This window comes from Schistocerca americana, chromosome X, assembly GCF_021461395.2.
Source record: "Schistocerca americana isolate TAMUIC-IGC-003095 chromosome X, iqSchAmer2.1, whole genome shotgun sequence".
Classification (NCBI taxonomy): Eukaryota; Metazoa; Arthropoda; class Insecta; order Orthoptera; family Acrididae; genus Schistocerca; species Schistocerca americana.
In genome coordinates this window covers 248,825,524-248,845,567 of record NC_060130.1, presented here as the reverse complement: position 1 = coordinate 248,845,567, position 20,044 = coordinate 248,825,524, and the positions used below count along the sequence as shown (strand labels likewise).

Sequence of the window (20,044 nt, the reverse complement as noted above, 5' to 3'; positions counted from 1 at the left end):
GGTACTTCGCACGGAGCTATCAATCTGCCCGCGTCAGCCAAACGCCGGTATACGCTGCGTCTCTGATGACATCACAGCCAGGCAGCTACCACACGCGTTGTGGGTAAAAGTAAGAAGTGAACTCGCGAGGACTGCACACCGTGCTGGATCGCTTAGTTTTCACGGTAGTAACTCTTTGTGTGTCGTCAATAATGTTGACAAAACGTCTAGGAAGTGGCGAGCAACTAACTTTGATGATTAGAAGTCAGGTGATAGACTATTATACTTGGAACTTACCCCAGAGGTCGCCTCTGATCTAATAATGCTGTTTATGGTAGGGATATTATTATTATTATTATTATTATTATTATTACTATTATCATCAGTAATATTATTATGTGTGTGTGAACTTTTATTGAATATATTAATCAGTTAGAGCTCAAAACTTGTATTTATAATCATCGTTCCCTACCCTGCTGAGTAAATAGCAAATAACAACATGTTCTTTCACTGAGTACAACAAGAATGTGGACTTTCACATGAGAAATTATGGTCTGTATGTTCTCCATCGCTTTCTGGTTGACTACAAAAATAGTTTTCAGACTCTTGTAGAAACGGCGAAGAGGATTATTTAACCCGACACCCCACAATGGTGTTTCTCAGCCTAAGCAAAATAGCGAAATAGCACCATACAATAAACCCGAATTCGTCTCGTGAAACAGATTCATGTTCAAAGGAGTGTAAATTCTTAAGGACTCTAACCTCTACTTCTACATCTACAGGATTACTCTGCAATTCACATTTAAGTGCTTGGGAGAGTGTTCATCGTACCACAATTATACTATCTCTCTACCATTCCACTCCCGAACAGCGCGCGGGAAAAACGAACACACAAACCTTTCTGTTCGAGCTCTTATTTCTCTTTTTTATTTTGATGATCATTCCTACCTATGTAGGTTGGGCTCAACAAAACATTTTCGCATTCGGAAGAGAAAGTTGGTGACTGAAATTTCGTAAATAGATCTCGCCGCGACGAAAAACGTCTTTGCTTTAATGACTTCCATCCCAACTCGCGTATCATATCTGCCACACTCTCTCCCTTATTAAGTGATCATACAAAACGAGCTGCCCTTTTTTGCACCCTTTCGATGTCCTCCGTCAGTCCGACCTGGTAAGGATCCCACACCGCGCAGCAATATTCTAACAGAGGACGAACGAGTGTAGTGTAAGCTGTCTCTTTAGTAGACTTGTTGCATCTTCTAAGTGTTCCGCCAATGAAACGCAACCTTTGGCTCGCCTTCCCCACAATATTATATATGTGGTCTTTCCAACTGAAGTGCGGGAGTGGCCGCACAATCAGTGGGTGGCCACTCCGCGCGGCGAAATAGTTTCATCTCTCTTCATTTGCGATGGAACAGTTTACTATTTTGTGCCTGAACTTCCGTTTACTAAACAGCAACACTTGGAGTTTCTGTTCAGCCACACATGTACCGCCTAGTCACATAACAATTTACAGGTAGGTTCTATCGTTAACCTTTTCAGAAAAGTGCATTTTAGAAGTATTTATAGATGTTACTGCTATCAAGTGACAAGCGGAATCAAATTGTCTATCGGCTTATACAGACAGAAGTCTTTTATTCGGATGCTTCCACGTACTATCTCTTTCTTATGAGCGTTATATTTATTTATCCCTATCTACAGCAGTACAGTAAGCGGAATTACGCCTGAGTCGTTTTACAGTTACTTACAACCGTATGGTGATGACACTTCTGTACACAACAGTATCCTCAGCGAACAAACTAAGCAAGCTCCTGACTATCTGATGAATCGTTTGAGCTTACTAAGAACATCAGCTGTCCTAAAATAAACGAGATATGGGTACACCCGCCGGCCGAAGTGGCCGTGCGGTTAAAGGCGCTGCAGTCTGGAACCGCAAGACCGCTACGGTCGCAGGTTCGAATCCTGCCTCGGGCATGGATGTTTGTGATGTCCTTAGGTTAGTTAGGTTTAGCTAGTTCTAAGTTCTAGGGGACTAATGACCTCAGCAGTTGAGTCCCATAGTGCTCAGAGCCATTTGAACCATTTTTTATGGGTACACCCGACGAGAGGAACTCCAGATTTTAATTAATTTCATTGTCTTTTGTAGCTCTCTTCCATCAAAAGCGAAGCCTGCGGAATTTTACATACCTGCAAGTTGGACGTCTTGCCCACATCTCGTAGCAAGTTGAAAATAAAAGACAATGAAAAGAGCCTGCAGGATGAGAAGAAATCTGGCGTTGACAGTACAGCTGCAGCAGCGTTGCACAATTAGCGTTAAGGAAACAGCTACGGGACAAAAAGTTACGCAGACGGCGTTTCCAGCCCTGTAAATGCACCACTGCGAAGCAGACGGTTCTAAGCCGGATTACGGCAAAGTTAGTTTCGCACCACGGTCCACGTCCCCGTGCTCATTCAGTGCGTTCACAGATGCCGTTGTTGTACGTAGCCAGGACCACTGATCTGTCCACTCGCACGCCACCACCAGTACCGACCAGAAGGCTGAATATATAAATCTGCTAGTACTGGTACGGAATTTACAGCTACTTGTTACCAAATTGGTTTAGAGAATTACGTTCTTTTCAGAGCTCGATTTCGGATACTTTAAATAGAAGCTCCCATGAAGCTGCTGTAGCAACACAGCATCCATATCTCTCAAGAGCGTAAGTCATTAATAACTGGTTCGTTGATTCGAGGGGAGGGGACCAGACAGCGAGGTCATCGGTCTCATTGGATTAGGGAAGAATGGGGAAGTAAGACGGACGTGCCCTTTCAAAGGAACCATCCGGGCATTTGGCTAAAGCGATTTAGGGAAATCACGGAAAGCCTAAATCAGGATGGCTGGACGCGGGTTTGAACCGCACCCCTTCCGAATGCAAGTCCAGTGTGCTAGCCACTGCGCCATCTCGCTCGCATTAATAATTCTGAAGAATTAAATATTAATACCTTCAGTTGCTGACGAGCGTTGATATATGTCAACGGGGACAGGTGAAAATGTGCGCCCCCGACCGGCACTCGAACCCGGGATCTGCTGCTTACATGGCAGACGCTCTATCCATCTGAGCCACCGAGGGCACAGAGGATAGTGCGACTGCAGGGACTACCTCGCGTACGCCTCCCACAAGACCCACATTCTCACCTTCTATGTCCACACACTACATTCATAGTGTCCCTACCCAACACACTCATTACTCGTGGAAGACATTCTTACCAAGTTCCGTAAGAGTTCGGGTAATATGTGTGCATCCACACAGAAGAGGATGGTCATGGCCGCTATTGCCAGAACTATATACTTATATGAATATGGTGTCTGTTCTTTCTGACATGTCAGAAAGAACAGACACCATATTCGTATATTAGACAACGATGTTGATATGAGAATTTTAGTCAGATTGTATTACGGTAACTTTTTGTCACTAAAATAAAGTACGAAAGATGATCATGTAAAGAGTACACAGCCTGGTTGACAGTTCGGTGTTTAGTTTTCTCAAATAATTCCAGGTGAGTGCCATTGTGTAGAGCCCGCTAACGTGATATGACCGGAAAGTCCCTGTTTCCATCTCAAGATTTGTCAACTGAAGTGAATTTTTGTACTGTGTGCTTATTATTGACATTCTCATTAATTACCCCCATTTTGGAATTTTATTGTTCCAAGTTTTTCTATGCTGCATTTTTTCCTTTAAATAATATCTGAATACGTTACGAGACACGTGTCAATGAAAGATGAAGTCCAACTGTATAAACATTAAATATTATCTGGGGGGGAACGGCAGCAGGGTGACGGTCGAAAAAAACCTCGAATATATTTTTTTTTAATTACGGAACTCGAATGCATATACATTGAAGAATTATTCCCCAAAATATTATGCGCGAACTCCACAAAGTAACGATTCTGTGAGCGTTTAAATAAGAGCCACAAGTCGTTATCGGTGCCATCACACCTATTTATATAGATTTCAGTAAATCTTATTTTCTACAGCGTTGTTTGGGCGTTTTTACTTAAAATGTGAACGAAAGTTTGAATAGTCTCATTTAGATATACGCTCCAAAAGTAACAGCCAGCCGAAGCGAAATTGTCAACATCGCTTCAAAAAAAAAAAAAGTTCAAATGGCTCTGAGCACTATGGGACTTAACATCTGAGGTCATAAGTCCCCTAGAACTTAGAACTACTTAAACCTAACTAACCTAAGGACGTCACACACATCCATGCCCGAGGCAGGATTCGAACCTGCGGCCGTAGCAGTCGTGCGGTCCCGGACTGTGCGCCTGAACCGCTAGACCACCGCGGCCGGCCAACATCGCTTCAAATTTGGCCATATGTCTATTCAATGTAAGCCATACTGCACAAATGCACATGGCAAACGCCCTTCAAATCATAATCGTGGTGCCGATTCTGTGAAGATAAAGACGCCAGCGGCTATACGCTCTGTGACGAAAAGGGCTTTGAGGACGAAAATGAGGGCTTACTTGGTCAAAGCAGCAGAAAGCGGCCATCCACTAGCCGGGGCGACAATTATGGAGCATGCATCGATGATACCCCGCAAGTTTCAAACTTTGTCCCTTTTTTTTATTTGATAAATACTTGTCCAATTTTATACGTGTTTTTCTCAAAACCATGTTTTTCGGCTTGATTGTCGTCGCCCACGCTACAATTTTAATCTGATTTTAATTAATTTTGGTCTCCCTTGAAGCAAACTGAATTCTCTTCGTTCATCGTAGCCGATAGTTTTCATGTTGATATTTAGTGTTTTTTTAGCCACAAAAGAGGGTTCCAAAAATTACCATCTTTTCAAGTACCTATAATTTCACCAAAAAGTTTTTCTTTTCCAAATGTGTATGATGAACTAAAATTAAAATGACACCTATATGGACTAGTTTGGTGTTTCAGATAACCACAACCAGAGTTACAGCGACAACCGTCGATCTACCTCTTTTGAAAGGTGCCTCGGGAAAATCCCAATTACATGGTGAAGCTATTAATATTTTTCAACAAAAAATACTAATAAAAACTTCAATGTATGCTTTGTTCATTGCAACAAATCCTATTTGTCTACTACATTCCCGCACGGAGAAAAAAATATATCCTGAATTTGAGCAATATTTTCGACCGTCACCCTGTTGTTCCCCCTTAAGATTTGTTGTCAAGTGTTGGGCCCGGGAGTGTGGGAGCAATGAGGCATGCACGTGCTGAGCATGTGTTAGCTCCGCCGGCAGCGCACGTGTCGCCTTATTGACTATGCTGCGCACAGTACACAATGAACTAACTGTTTCGGTAAAATATACATTTACTGCAGATATGCTCGGATGCCTGCTAAACGAATTTGTAGCTATTAGTTGTATACGGAGAAACTTCATAACTTCCGGATACACCGAAGTGAACAACAGAGAAGTGGCTTTCGTGGTAAATGTATCACCGATGCTTGTTATAAAGCGGTGAGAAACTTCAACAGCTTGCAAAGATAAATGTAATCATATGGAGCCACAACTTTAAGAGAAAGAAATGCCATTTACACACATCCCCTGCAGTTACGAACAATATGCTCAGCTAGCTGTTAATCCTATTTTCTACAGATGAAATTCATTCACTCTAAACCGCCTACTAAGAGTGTTACCTGAAGCAATGTCTACAATAAGGTAAAGGCATAAACGTTTAATGATCTTATCTGCTTATGCCAGAGCGAAAATATAAATTTTTTTGCCTCGGAGCAAGAAGTGCAGAAACTCCCCTGAACCAACATAATACCGCCTGTTAACACGGTGGATACCGCACGTAAGTGTAACGTGTGAATTTTCACTTGGACTTTCGACCAGAGAATAGAATAGGCAACATTTAATAAGTTTTTATTTGCTGTTGGTGCTAGCAACGAACCATAATTTTCTAATCGCTAAGGTTCATTCACATTAATCATCAAGCAGAGTTCCTGGTTTTATCTGTTGTCGTGTGGCTTGCGAGCACAACCCATTCAACTGGACGCCAGTTCAGCGAAATGCACATCTGGTCTGTTACCCGCGTAACAGCCTAGTGTCGTCGCACACCACAGCAAGAATGTTGTCTCTTTGTTAACGAAAATGGCGGTGAGATTTTTAACTACAATACTCGAGTAGCACAAACTGCACCGTCCTATGGATATTAGTATAGCAAAGACGTACAAACAACATTATAAGGTACTTTTTATAATTTAATTATACCCAGCTTCCGCCTTAACAGGCGATTTTCGGGTGCTACAATAGACAAAAGAAAAGCTTAAATTAAACCTGAAACTAGTGTAAGTATTTTCACTAGGTCTACCTATCTGCTTAATAAAGTGCTATTAACATGCATATGGTTCATTCCTATGGCCGGCGTCCGATGAAAAAGTGCTCATGAGTTTCAACTAAAGATGAAATCAGAAATGTGGGAATTATATACATACAACCAAGTGTACTTTTCCTTACCCACCCTCTGCGCTAAATGCACGCGTCCTTTGTAAGACAATCATCAGTCGTAAAAACCATAAAACATGACAATTATTACAATAATATATCAATAAGTTATTCATGAAATACATCAAAAAAAGTTTTGCATCACCTCGGTTCCGAGAGTTCGGGAACCCGTACAGAAAATTGGAATAGAGATCGACATAAACATCATTTCCGCCCTTTTTGTTGCTCATGAAAACCACACATTGCATGTTGTACCACCATACAGCGAGACCTTCAGAGGTGGTAGTCCAGATTGCTGTACACACCGGTACCTATAATACCCAGTAGCACGTCCTCTTGCATTGATGCATGCCTTTATTTGTCGTGGCATACAATCCCCAAGTTCATCAAGGCACTGTTGGTCCAGATTATCCCACTCCTCAACGGCGATTCGGCATAGATCCCTCAGAGTGGCTGGTGGGCCACGTCGTCCATAAACAGCCGTTATCAATCCAGCCCAAGTATGTCCGATAGGGTTCATGTTTGGAGAACATGCTGGCCACTCTAGTTGAGCGATGTCGTTATCCTGAAGGAAGTTATTCACAAGATGTGCACGATGGGGGCGCAAATTGTCGTCGATGAAGACTAATACTTCGCCAGTATTCTGCCGATATGGTTGCACTATCGGTCGGAGGATGGCATTCACGTACTGTACAGCCGTCACGCCGCGTTCCACGACTACCGGCGGCGTACGACGGTCCCACATAATGCCACCCCAAAACATCATGGAACCTCCAGCTTGTTGCACTCGCTGGACAGTGTGTCAAAGGCGTTCAGCCTGACCGGGTTACCTCCAAACACGTCTCCGACGATTGTCTGGTTTAAGGCATATGGGAAAGTCATCGGTGAAGAGAACGTGATGCCAATCCTGAACGGTCCATACGGCATGTTGTTGGGCCCATCCGTAAAGCGCTGCATGGTGTCGTGGTTGCAAAGTGCCATCGACGTCGGGAGCATCATGCAGCCTATTGCGCACAGTTAGTGTCGTAACACGACGTCATGTGGCTGCACGAAAACCATTATTCAACATGGTGGCGTTGCTGTTAGGGTTCCTCCGAGCCATAATCCGTAGGTAGCGGTCATCCACTGCAGCAGTAGCCCTTGGGTGTCCTGAGCGAGGCATGTCAGCGACAGTTCCTGTCTCTCTGTATCTCCTCCATGTCCGAACAACATCGCTTTGGTTCACTCCTTGCTGAGAGCCATTCCTGGCACAAAGTAACTATGCGGATGCGCTCGAACTGCTGTATTGACCGCCTACGCATGGTTGAATTGCAGGCAACACGAGCCGTGTACCTCCTTCGGGATGGAATGACTGGAACTGATAGTCTGTCGGACCCCCTCCGTCTAAAAGGCGCTGCTCATGCATGGTTGTTTACATCTTTGGGCGGTTTTAGTGGCATCTCTGAACAGTCAAAGGGACTGTATCTGTGATACAATATCCACAGTCAACGTCTGTCTTCAGGAGCTCTCGGAACCGGCGTGATGCAAAACTTTTTTTGGTGTGTGTGTGTGTGTGTGTGTGTGTGTGTGTGTGTGTGTGTGTGAAAATAAATACAGGTCGTTAAAACAGTGAAACCTATTTAGAATAAAGCGAGGCCTTCACACGGAGTATCAACCGGTGAGGTGCATTTTTCCGTGTCCGATGGCGCTGCTAGGTTTTTACGCCACTGCATATGAGCTTAGAAGAGACCACAGAGATTGCTAATCTGTCTCTTTTATTGTAGGAGCTTCACTTTCTTCTAAATAGGTTTTACTGTTTTAAGGGCCTGTATCTACTTTTATATTTGATGGAAGATTATTGTAATAAGTGACATATTTTATGGATTGAAGATTGTCTTGTAGACGTGCGCATCTAGCGCAAGGAGTGGGGAAGTAAGTGCACTTGGGTATATGTATATAATTCCCTGATTTCTGATTTTATGTTTAATCGACAATGCATGAATACTTGTTCTTCAAACGCCGCTTATAGTTATGAACGATATGCATGTTAATAGCACTTCACTAAGCTCATAAGCAGACGGGGTGAAAATAACTGCACTTGCTTCATGTCTTTATTTAAACTTTTCTGTTCTGTTGTAGCATCTGAATATGGCCTCTGAAGACCGAAAGCGGTTATAACTGCATCATAAAAAAGTCGTATCAAAAATAAAAAATTGGACTTTCAATAAGTCAATCACCGTTTCCGTAAACGGAATGTTCTTTTCTCCAAAAACAACACTGTGTTATCCATTCGACTTTTATGAACCAGCCAGTTCCATTCAACAGATAAACGTTAGTAACGGTGTGATAATTACCTGAAAGAGGTGAGCATGTTTTGCTGACTTTATGTAATGTATCTACAACATACGAGGGAGTGGTTGCGCATATTAGTGCTCTGCGTTGCAGAAAGGAGGAATAATTTTCATAACTGCACTACTTGCATACGTTACAGAAATAATGGTAATAAAAGAAGCAGCTATGTCTGGCAACTAGCTATGGAACAGAATAATGATTCTTTGCGACTGTAGCAGCATTCTGGAACAATTACAGCAACTGAGCTGGAAACTGATAATGAAAACCAAGAACGAAAGTAAAACAACTCATTTAATGTCATCAGACAGGCACTCAGATTTTAGGCAAATTACGACCTGGATGCAGGTGAAATGCCTATTATGATGATATGGCTAACATATCAAGAAAGTTGTTTGAAACGACTTTAAAAACGGAACACAGCATGGAGAAACTGACAAAAAATCGTTGTCCAGTGAGTTATCTGAAAAAATGCCAGAAAATCTAACCCACAAGTTTCAAAAAAGAGTAGTCCTGTCATCATAAATCAAGAAACGGAAAGCCTGTAGTATATGGCTGATAAGCTGACTGTAGTGAAAATAACGATTGCAATGAGATTGCGAATTGGGTACATAACAGAACAGGAAGGAATGAAAAAATAACATTAGAATTGGAAAACAAGATTAGCAAAGTGTGTGAAGAATATCGGAGATCATCGTCTGAAATTCCATGAGCGTGTGTCTTGTATCTTGCTTCGCTCAGTTCTTGCAGGTCGTCGTTGATTACAATTAGGGAGCGGCGTTAGTCTACTGATAGACACTGCCCACGGTGGGTTGTCATAACTCTTCCAACGCAATATTCCCGCTACACTTGTGATGCGTGGCATGTTGATGTCTGCACATCTTCGCAGATGGAAGGGTTCTTCCCTGAAGCACCAATACATTTTCCCCTATCGTAAATCATAGCTAACACAGCCTAGCTCTTACGAATGGCTCGGACAGATCAGTGCACCATGTCATTTCACCACGACACAAATTATTCTATCATCTGTCTAATGTTTTTTGAGGATCCGTGTAAGGTCTACGTCAGCATGGCAGCGAATGTGGTTATAATTGCGTTTTTGCCAATGCCTCGTTTATCTTTGGGCCGCAGAAGGTTGGAACGCCTGGAAACTGTTGGCTTTTTCGGCTCTTCTAAAGACAGCACAAATCTCCCGCTAGGCTTTAATGGACGTCAGAAATTATTTGCCGATAACAATTGGAGTGTGGCGCCGCTAACGAGCCCTCTTGGGAGCGCTAACCGCCTACGCCGTAACGAGCCCAAGCGCCGCTGTTGACTACAGCTGGTCGCAGAAAAGCACTTTGCATCCTCACCTACCTTCATCAATCCTGCTACATGCCCTCGTCTACCTTTCTCTTCGAATAAAGCTTTTCTTTCCTGCTACTCCCGCTTCTACACTTTACTGCCAATTACTCTCATGCGGTTTCCGTTATTATGTTACTTTGCTCGTCGTTCTCATCACTTCCTCTAGACGGTATAACTTCAACATAAAATTTATTACTACTCCCTACACGTACACGGTATTAAGGATCTAAGCACACTTTCACAGAGGACGAGGTCAAATTCACACCTGATTACACTCATTTAGGTATTCCCTGAACACTTTGTCGAAAATTGTGATTATTCCTCGAATAATCTACATCTACATCCATACTCCGCAAGCCACCTGACGGTGTGTGGCGAAGGGTACCTTAAGTACCTCTTTGGTTCTCCCTTCTATTCCAGTCTCGTATTCGTCGTGGAGAGAAGGATTGTCGGTATGCCTCTGTGTGGGCTCTAATCTCTCTGATATTATCCTCATGGTCTTTTCGCGAGATATACGTAGGAGGGAGCAATATACTGCTTGACTCCTCGGTGAAGGTATGTTCTCGAAACTTCAACAAAAGCCCGTACCGAGCTACTGAGCGTCTCTCCTGCAGAGTCTTCCACTGGAGTTTATCATCTCCGTAACGCTTTCGCGATTACTAAATGATCCTGTAACGAAGCGCGCTGCTCTCCGTTGGATCTTCTCTATCTCTTCGATCAACCCTATCTGGTACGGATCGCACACTGCTGAGCAGTATTCAAGCAGTGGGCGAACAAGCGTACTGTAACCTACTCCCTTTGTTTTCGGATTGCATTTCCTTAGGATTATTCTAGTGAATGTCAGTCTGGCATCTGCTTTACCGACGATCAACTTTATATGATCATTCCATTTTAAATCACTCCTAATGCGTACTCCCAGATAATTTATGGAATTGACTGCTTCCATTTCCTGACCTGCTATATTGTAGCTAAATGATAAGTGATCTATCTTTCTATGTATTCCCAGCACATTACACTTGTCTACATTGAGATTCAATTGCCATTCCCTGTACCATGCGTCAATTCGCTGCAGATCCTCCTGCATTTCAGTACAATTTTCCATTGTTACAACCTCTCGATATACCACAGTATCATCCGCAAAAAGCCTCAGTGAACTTCCGATGTCATCCACAATGTCATTTATGTACATTGTGAATAGCAACGGTCCTATGACACTCCCCTGCGGCACACCTGAAATCACTCTTACTTCGGAAGACTTCTCTCCATTGAGAATGACACGCTGCGATCTGTTATCTAGGAACTCTTCAATCCATTCACACAATTGGTCTGATAGTCCATATGCTCTTACTTTGTTCATTAAACGACTGTGGGAAACTGTATCGAGCTCCTTGCGGAAGTCAAGAAACACGGCATCTACCTGTGAACCCGTGTCTACGGCCCTCTGAGTCTCGTGGACGAATAGCGCGAGCTTGGTTTCACACGATCGTCTTTTTCGAAACCCATGCTGATTCCTACAGAGTAGATTTCTAGTCTCCAGAAAAGTCATTATACTGGAACATAATACGTGTTCCAAAATTCTACAACTGATCGACGTTAGAGATATAGGTCTATAGTTCTGCTCATCTGTTCGACGTCCCTTCTTGAAAACGGGGATGACCTGTGCCCTTTTCCAATCCTTTGGAACGCTACGCTCTTCTACAGACCTACGGTACACCGCTGCAAGAAGGGGGGCAAGTTCCTTGGCGTACTCTGTGTAAAATCGAACTGGTATCCCATCAGGTCCAGAGGCACAACCGATTTCCTTCTCCAGTATAGTTTATCAAATTAGCCATAGTTTCTTTGTAAAATGGAACGACGCATTATCGTTAATAGAATTCTATAGCCCGTGACAACGTACGTACAGTGATAAAGTACAAATGTGATTCATTTGTAAAGGCCGTCTGTCGCCACTCCAGTGAACGACCAGTTGCGCGTGCAAACTCCAGTCTTCGTCGTCAATGAACGGCATTCAGCATGAACGCAGGAACCAGGCGCCTGCTGTAGAGACCCATACGGAGTTCGCTGAACAGTCGTCGAGGAGACATTGTTGGTAGATCCTCGATTCATCCGGGCCGTCTGTTGCTCAACAGTTACATGTCTATTAGCCAGTACAAATCTCCACAGCTGTCGTTCATCCCTGTCACGTACGGCACCATAGCTGCCTCGGCGCTGGTTTTGGATAGCATCATTTTGCCATGCACGATACACTTTAACTAAGACGGCAGCCGAACAATTTACAAACATAGCCGTTTCGGAAATGCTTCCACCTTTGGCCGGTAAGCCAATGATTATGCCCTTTTGGACGTCAAATAAATCGCTCCGTATGCGCATTACGACGGCGACTGCACTGTTTCCCGTGCCCCCCCCCCCCCCCCGCCCTCTCGACACTGTTTACATTCTAACGACCCTACCACAACAAAGGTCAAAATATAATAATGATTGTGGTGTTGCTTACGCTGCTAAATACTGCATTTTAGGGCAACAACAAAGTTATTATGTGGCAGGTGTCATTAGAGCACAGTTAATAAAGTCATTTCATATAATAATAAATAAACTAGGCACTCATCTTTTCGTGCTTGACACGCTGGTCTCGTTGTAAAATCATGGCTCAATCGTCGAAAATCTAGGTGGTGATGATTCCAAGCTCGGATGCAGCGAGGCCTAGGTTTTGTTCTGCTATATTCAAAAGTTTTATAGATATGTTTCGCAAACCATTCTTGAAGATTAAACCTTTGAAAGCTAGCACAATGGTGATGTAAAAAAATAATCAGCACTCCGAATTTAAGTTACACTTCCTTTTTTTGCTTTTTTTGCAATATCACGTAACACACGAAACATCACTTCACAATACAAAACATACTTCAAAACATCTTTCTCACTGTTAAAGTTCACATTTTAAAAGCTGACTACAATATGCGTCTTTCCGACATGACGTCCAAGACTTGACTTTCTCAAGGTCCGACACTCTAACAAAACAAAACTAATAACCGCTTACGCGCCAAAAATCAGAGTTACAAAAAACGTCAAAGATCATAGTGACAGAAGAAAGAATACACATGAGAATAATATCATTGCAACATAAACATATCGATGTATCAAAGTACCTCTACATTAATGAAATCAAATCTGAATGTTGTCTCGGGAGTATGTTAACTACTTTACAGAAAAACAGTAGAATATTGCTGGTATCGAGAGGTTAAGTTGAGGTGCCGTAATGGTTACGTAATTCTAGTACCATTACAACATGTCCTCCACTGCTAGTGCTGCACCTGCCGTATGTGAGTGGTTATTGCCCGTTGACGTCCAAAATAGGCCGTGCTCACACACAGGCGACAATGGTTCGCCTTGTAACCTCACTTGCACGATCAGCGCTTCAAACTAGTGTATACGACATACAAAAATGTATGAACAGCGTATGGGGACACTAACACAGCAGCGTACTGCCAAAATATTCGTGCGAATACCATTTTTATAATAAACTCACTATGGAAATGTTTTGCTCTGCAGAAAATCCAGCAATAACACGTGCAGGATGAAACTTCCTGCCAGATTAAAACTGTGTGCCGGACCGAGACTCGAACTCGGGACCTTTGCCTTTCGCGAGCAAGTGCTCTACCAACTGAGCAATCCAAGCACGACTCACGCCCCGTCCTCACAGCTTTGCTTACTTACTTTTGGCGGAAGTATAGCTGTGAGGACGGGGCGTGAGTCGTGCTTGGGTAGCTCAGTTGGTAGAGCACTTGCTCGCGATTGGCAAGGGTCCCGAGTTCGAGTCTCGGTCCGGCACAAAGTTTTAATCTGCCACGAAGTTTCATATCAGCGCACACTCCACTGCAGAGTGAAAATCTCATTCTGGAAACATCGCCCAGGCTGCGGCTAAGCCATGCCTCCGCAATATCCTTTCTTTCAGGAGTGCTAAAGGCTATTTACAACTTGTACAGAAAGCAGATGGCAGTTATAAGAGTCGAGGGGTATGAAAGGGAAGCAGTGGTTGGGAAGGGAGTGAGACAGGGTTGTAGCCTCTCCCCGATGTTATTCAATCTGTACATTGAGCAAGCAATAAAGGAAACAAAATAAAAGTTCGGAGTAGGTATTAAAATCCATGGAGAAGAAATCAAAACTTTGAGGTTCGCCGATGACATTGTAATTCTGTCAGAGACAGCAAAGGACTTGGAAGAGCAGTTGAACGGAATGGACAGTGTCTTGAAAGGAGGGTATAAGATGAACATCAACAGAAGCAAAACGAGGATAATGGAATGTAGTCGAATTAAGTCTGCTGATGCTGAGGGAATTACATCAGGCAATGAGACACTTAAAGTAGTAAAGGAGTTTTGCTATTTGGGGAGCAAAATAACAGATGATGGTCGAAGTAGAGAGGATATAAAATGTAGACTGGCAATGGCAACGAAAGCGTTTCTTAAGAAGAGAAATTTGTTAACAACGAGTACAGATTTAAGTGTCAGGAAGTCGTTTCTGAAAGTATTTGTATGGAGTGTAGCCATGTATGGAAGTGAAACGGCCGGCCGCTGTGGCCGAGCGGTTCTAGGCGCTGCAGTCTGGAAACGCGCGACCGCTACGGTCGCAGGTTCGAATCCTGCTCGGGGATGGATGTGTGTGATGTCATTAGGTTAGTTAGGTTTAAGTAGTTCTAAGTTCTAGGGGACTGATGACCTCAAATGTTAAGTCGCATAGTACTCAGAGCCATTTTTGAAGTGAAACATGGACGATAAATAGCTTAGACAAGAAGAGAATAGAAGCTTTCGAAATGTGGTGCTACAGAAGAATGCTGAAGATTAGATGGGTTGATCACATAACTAATGAGGAGGTATGGAATAGAATTGGGGAGAAGAGGAGCTTGTGGCACAACTTGACAAAAAGAAGGGATCGGTTGGTAGGACATGTTCTCAGGCATCAAGGGATCACCAATTTAGTATTGGAGGGCAGCGTGGAGGGTAAAAATCGTAGAGGGAGACCAAGAGATGAATACACTAAACAGGTTCAGAAGGACGTAGGTTGCAGCAGGTACTGGGAGATGAAGAAGCTTGCACAGGATAGAGTAGCATGGATAGCTGCATCAAACCAGTCTCAGGACTGAAGACCACAACAACGACAACAACAACAACAACAACAGTTCTGCAAGGTTCGCAAGAGGGCTTCTGTAAAGTTTGGAAGGTAGGAGACGAGGTACTGGCGGAAGTAAATCTGTGAGGACGGGGCGTGAGTTGTGCTTGGGTAGCTCAGTTGGTAGAGCACTTGCCCGCGAAAGGCAAAGGTCCCGAGTTCGAGTCTCGGCCCGGCACACAGTATTAATCTGCCAGGAAGTTTCATATCAGCGCACACTCCGCTACAGAGTGAAAATCTCATTCTGGAAATGTGCAGGATGGTTAATAAACACTGGTTACACGACGTTTGATTTATTATTGTAGCTGTGTTCTGAAATTTCAACTACAGTGAAGCCAATGGACTCACACGGAAATATGTAAGCACTTAAAAGACAATGGACACGGAAACTGCATGTTCTCCGACGAAAACGAACAGAAACTTTCACGTTGTGTGACGGAATTAGCGTCACCTGATCGCCCAGGAAGATAATCCGATCCCTGCCGTGCTTCGTCAACACAGGGACCGGTGTGAATACGATATACTGATGGCCGCAGACCCGCCGGCGCTGTAGCTACATCTACCGCCACGTCACGGGCAGAGGTGTTAAAATAGCCGTTTTTCCTCTTTGGTTTTAGTGGCTAACCGGTGCACGATACGAGTTATTCAAAGAAATACGCTGCTCCTTGCCTGGTCTTACTTGAGTACACCGCAGGTAAACCGTAGCAACCGCGTAATATCGGAATTCGAGCCACGACCCCCGCAGTTGTCAGCCCAGAGCTGACATCTGCGCTGCCTCCCTCCTGTCTGCTTTCCGGTATTACTGATCAAAACAATGTGAACGCGGACAATTTTTAGAAGTCTCTGAAATCACGCTTTACTACTGGATAACAACTTATTTTATTGCGGCAAGATTAAGGACTTCACGCGTTCTTCCTTCTAAACAGAGATTCGGCACATTTTACAAAAATTCAAATGGATCTAAGCACTATGGGACTTAACATCTGAGATCATCAGTCCCCTAGAATTAGAACTACTTGAACTTAACTAACCTAAGGACATCACACACATCCATGCCCCAGGCAGGATTCAAACCTGCGACCGTAGCGGTCGCGTGGTTCCAGACTGAAGCGCCTAGAACCGCTCGGCCACACCGGCCGGTCACATTTACATTATGTTCACGGAAACGACAGCGATTTTATGAAACAGCTTACAGAGCACACTGCCAGTAAAGGACGTAAACTTGCAATAACAGCAAGACGTATCAATTATTTTCATTCGCCACAGACGAACTGAGAGCAAACAAATGCTCGAAAAATATAAGAAAAGGAGATACTGGTTTAACTTCCATCCACGGCGAGGTCATGATTCGTGGAACACTGTTTCGGTAAGGATGGGGCAGGAAATCGGTCACCGCAGTTAAAAAGGCATTTTTCTGGCAATCCCCTTAAGTAATTTAGGGAAACCACAGGAACCCTAGACCTGGATGGCGGACCGGAAATCTGACCCCTCCCCCTCGAGTGTTAGTCCAATAACTTCACCACTCCGTTACCTCATTCTATATAAATAATCGAACATCGCCGTCATGAACCACGAAACTAGGTGCCAGAAACTGTGGAGGAAAGGCACTGCACAAGAGCCTGATTGTGGGATGAATGCAATGACGTGTTTCTGATATAAGCGTAGCTTTCTGCACAACCAATAAACTGCAACAAAATGTACGCTGAGAGGACAGAAGTCATGGGCTAACGAAATGCACATATATAGGGGACGGCAGTGTCGCTCAGACAAGGTATAAAAGGGTAGTCCATTGATGGAGCTGTCATTTGTACTCAGGTAATTCATGCGACCAAGTTTCCGGCGTGATGATGGCCGCAGGACGGGAGTTAACAGACTTTGAACGCGGAATGGTAGCTGGAACTAGACACTTGGGACATTTCATTTCGGAAATCATTAGGGAAGTCAATATTCCGAGATCCACAGTGTCAAGAGCGTGCCACGAATACTAAATTCCAGGCATTACCTCTCACCACGGACAACCCAGTGGCCGACGGCCTTCATTTAGCGACCGAGAGCAGTTGCGATTGCTTAGAGTTGTCACGGCTAACAGTCAGGCAACACTGAGTGAAATAACGGCAGAAATCAATGTGGGACATACGACGTACGTATCCGTTAGGGCGGAGCCGCGAAATTTGGCGTTAATGGACTATGGCAGTAGACGACCGACGCAAGTGCCTTTGGTAACAGCACGACATCGCCTGCAGCGCTTCTCCTGAGCTCGTGGCCATATCTGTTGGACCCTAAACGACAGAAAAACCGTGGTCTGGTCAGACGAGTCCTGGTAAGAGCTGATGGCAGGTTTAGAGTTTGGGCCGGCCGAAGTGGCCGTGCGGTTAAAGGCGCTGCAGTCTGGAACCGCAAGACCGCTACGGTCGCAGGTTCGAATCCTGCCTCGGGCATGGATGTTTGTGATGTCCTTAGGTTAGTTAGGTTTAACTAGTTCTAAGTTCTAGGGGACTAATGACCTCAGCAGTTGAGTCCCATAGTGCTCAGAGCCATTTGAACCATTTTTTTTAGAGTTTGGTGCAGACCCCACGATGCCATGGAGTGAAGCTGTCAACAAGGCAGTGTGCAAGCTGGTGGTGGTCCTACAGTGGGGCAGGCAGGCTGTGTTTACATGGAACGGACTGGGTCCGCTGGTCGATCACTGACTGGAAATGGTTATGTTCGGCTACTTGTAGACCATCTCCAACCATTCATGGACTTCATGTTCCAAAACAATAGTGCGTAATGTCACCGGGCCACAAGTGTTGGCGACTGGTTTGAAGAACATTCTGCAGAATTCGAGCAAATGATTTGGTCACCCAGATCGCCCGACGTGAATCCAATCGAACAGTAATGGGACGGCCGACCGCTGTGACCGTGCGGTTATAGGTTCAAATGGCTCTGAGCACTATGGGACTTAACATCCGAGGTCATCAGTCCCCTAGAACTTAGAACTACTTAAACCTAACTAACCTAAGGACATCACACACATCCATGCCCGAGGCAGGATTCGAACCTGCGACCGCAGCACCAGCGCGGTTCCGGACTGAAGCGCCTAGGGCCGCTCGGTCACAGCGGCCGGCTGCGGTTCTAGGCCCTTCAGTCCGGGAGACTCGCACCGCCATACGAGGCAAGGTCTTTGCGGAGGTGGTTTGCCATTGCCTTCCTCCGACCGTAATGGGAATGAATGATCATAATGATGATGATGGTGATGACGACGACACAGCAACACCCAGTCATCTCGAGGCAGATGCAAATTCCTGACCCCGCCGAGAATCGAACCCGGGACCCCGTGCTCGGGAAGCGAGAACGCTACCGCGAGACCACGAGCTGCGGACCAATGGATAAAAAGATACAAAAGAAGTGAACAAGAACAATGACAACCGCAAGAAACTTTTTTTTATGAGGTTACCGGTTTCGGTCTGTCTTACACCATCTTCAGAACTCACACACTGATTGTAGACGGTGGCTGTGAACGGAGCAAGCGTTACGACTCCAAGAACGTTAAGTGTTCATCCATTACAACTGACAACCTCATTAAAAAAAAGTTGCTTGCCGTTGTGGCTGTCCATGTTCATTTTTAAAATATAAAAAAACACCGCTGTACTCTGGGAGAAATGATCTCAAAAATGACTAAAAACATACAAGGCTAAGATTATCTGTAATACGTCCTTTGTTTTTCAAGAACAGTGGAGGTAGATATTACTGTCCTGTATTGATGGCAATACAAGTAACGCAACAGTTTGTTAGCGATGTGGAATTCTACGAGCCCAGGGTACGAATACTAGCGGTCGCGACTGTAGCACGGCTGCGCAGGATGCGGGCAGGCGGCGGGAGTATTGTTCCCGGGCCGCGACCTGTCTGGCCAAGTTGCCGGCTGCAAAACGCATTGTCCGCTGCCGGCGCACACCATCCGCACGAGCGATTTGTCCGAGCTGAGCCGGTGCGCCATTCTACCGCTCCGCGCCAACTTGTTCCTCTTTCTCTCCCGTGCGGCACCAGCCACATACCACCAGCATCTGCCAACGAGTCCGGGTCATTTTATCCAACAAAAAGGGATGAACGAAAAAGAATTCCAAGCAACCCATTTTGCTATTGCTACAATATAACGCAACGACTTTTCACTTACGATGGACACGGGTACGGGTAACACATTTAGCAACTCATTGCAGGTAGAAAGCAAGCAAGAAGCGTAGGGAGATTAGGACATAACTCTCCATCGACGGCAAGGTCGTTAGAGACGGAGCAAAAGCTCGTATTGTGGATGGAAGGGGAATAGCCGTGCTCTTTCGATGGCACTCACTCATAATTATTCGGACAAACATGATGCATTGAATTTCCCTTCATTCTACTGATAGTAAAGGATTGGTATAAAGTAAATACAAGTTCCTGCAAGGAATGTAAAAACTAAATGCCCACCGTGCTTCGAAATGAATGACGTAATGATCGTATGGCACTGTTGATCGGGAGTCCCCAACAGGGGCAGTTCAGCCGCCGACTTGTGAGTCTTACTTCAGGTGACGCCAAATTGGGCGATTTGCGAGTCGGTGGCGATGAGATGATGATGAGGACAACGCAACTCCAAGTCTACGGGAGGAAAAAATAAAATAAAAAGATCTCCAACCCGGCCGGAAATCGAACCCGGGCATCGGAGGCAAACAAGTTACCACTCAGCTAAGCAGGCGGACAGTAAGTTTACAGAACACTGCAAATAGAAACATAAGAATTAACAAACATAATCAAAAAACA

General features: G+C 44.5%; 1 protein-coding gene and 1 non-coding gene across 2 annotated transcripts in view; one reads left to right on the top strand and one right to left on the bottom strand.

Moving 5' to 3' along the window:
- Positions 1-20,044, bottom strand: part of LOC124555943 (dystrophin-like) — a 1,045,948-nt gene that overhangs the window by 998,220 nt on the left and 27,684 nt on the right. The gene's annotated exons all lie outside the window — the stretch shown is intronic.
- Positions 15,376-15,450, top strand: Trnas-cga. Its single transcript has one exon. It is a non-coding gene; the product is annotated as a tRNA-Ser (tRNA).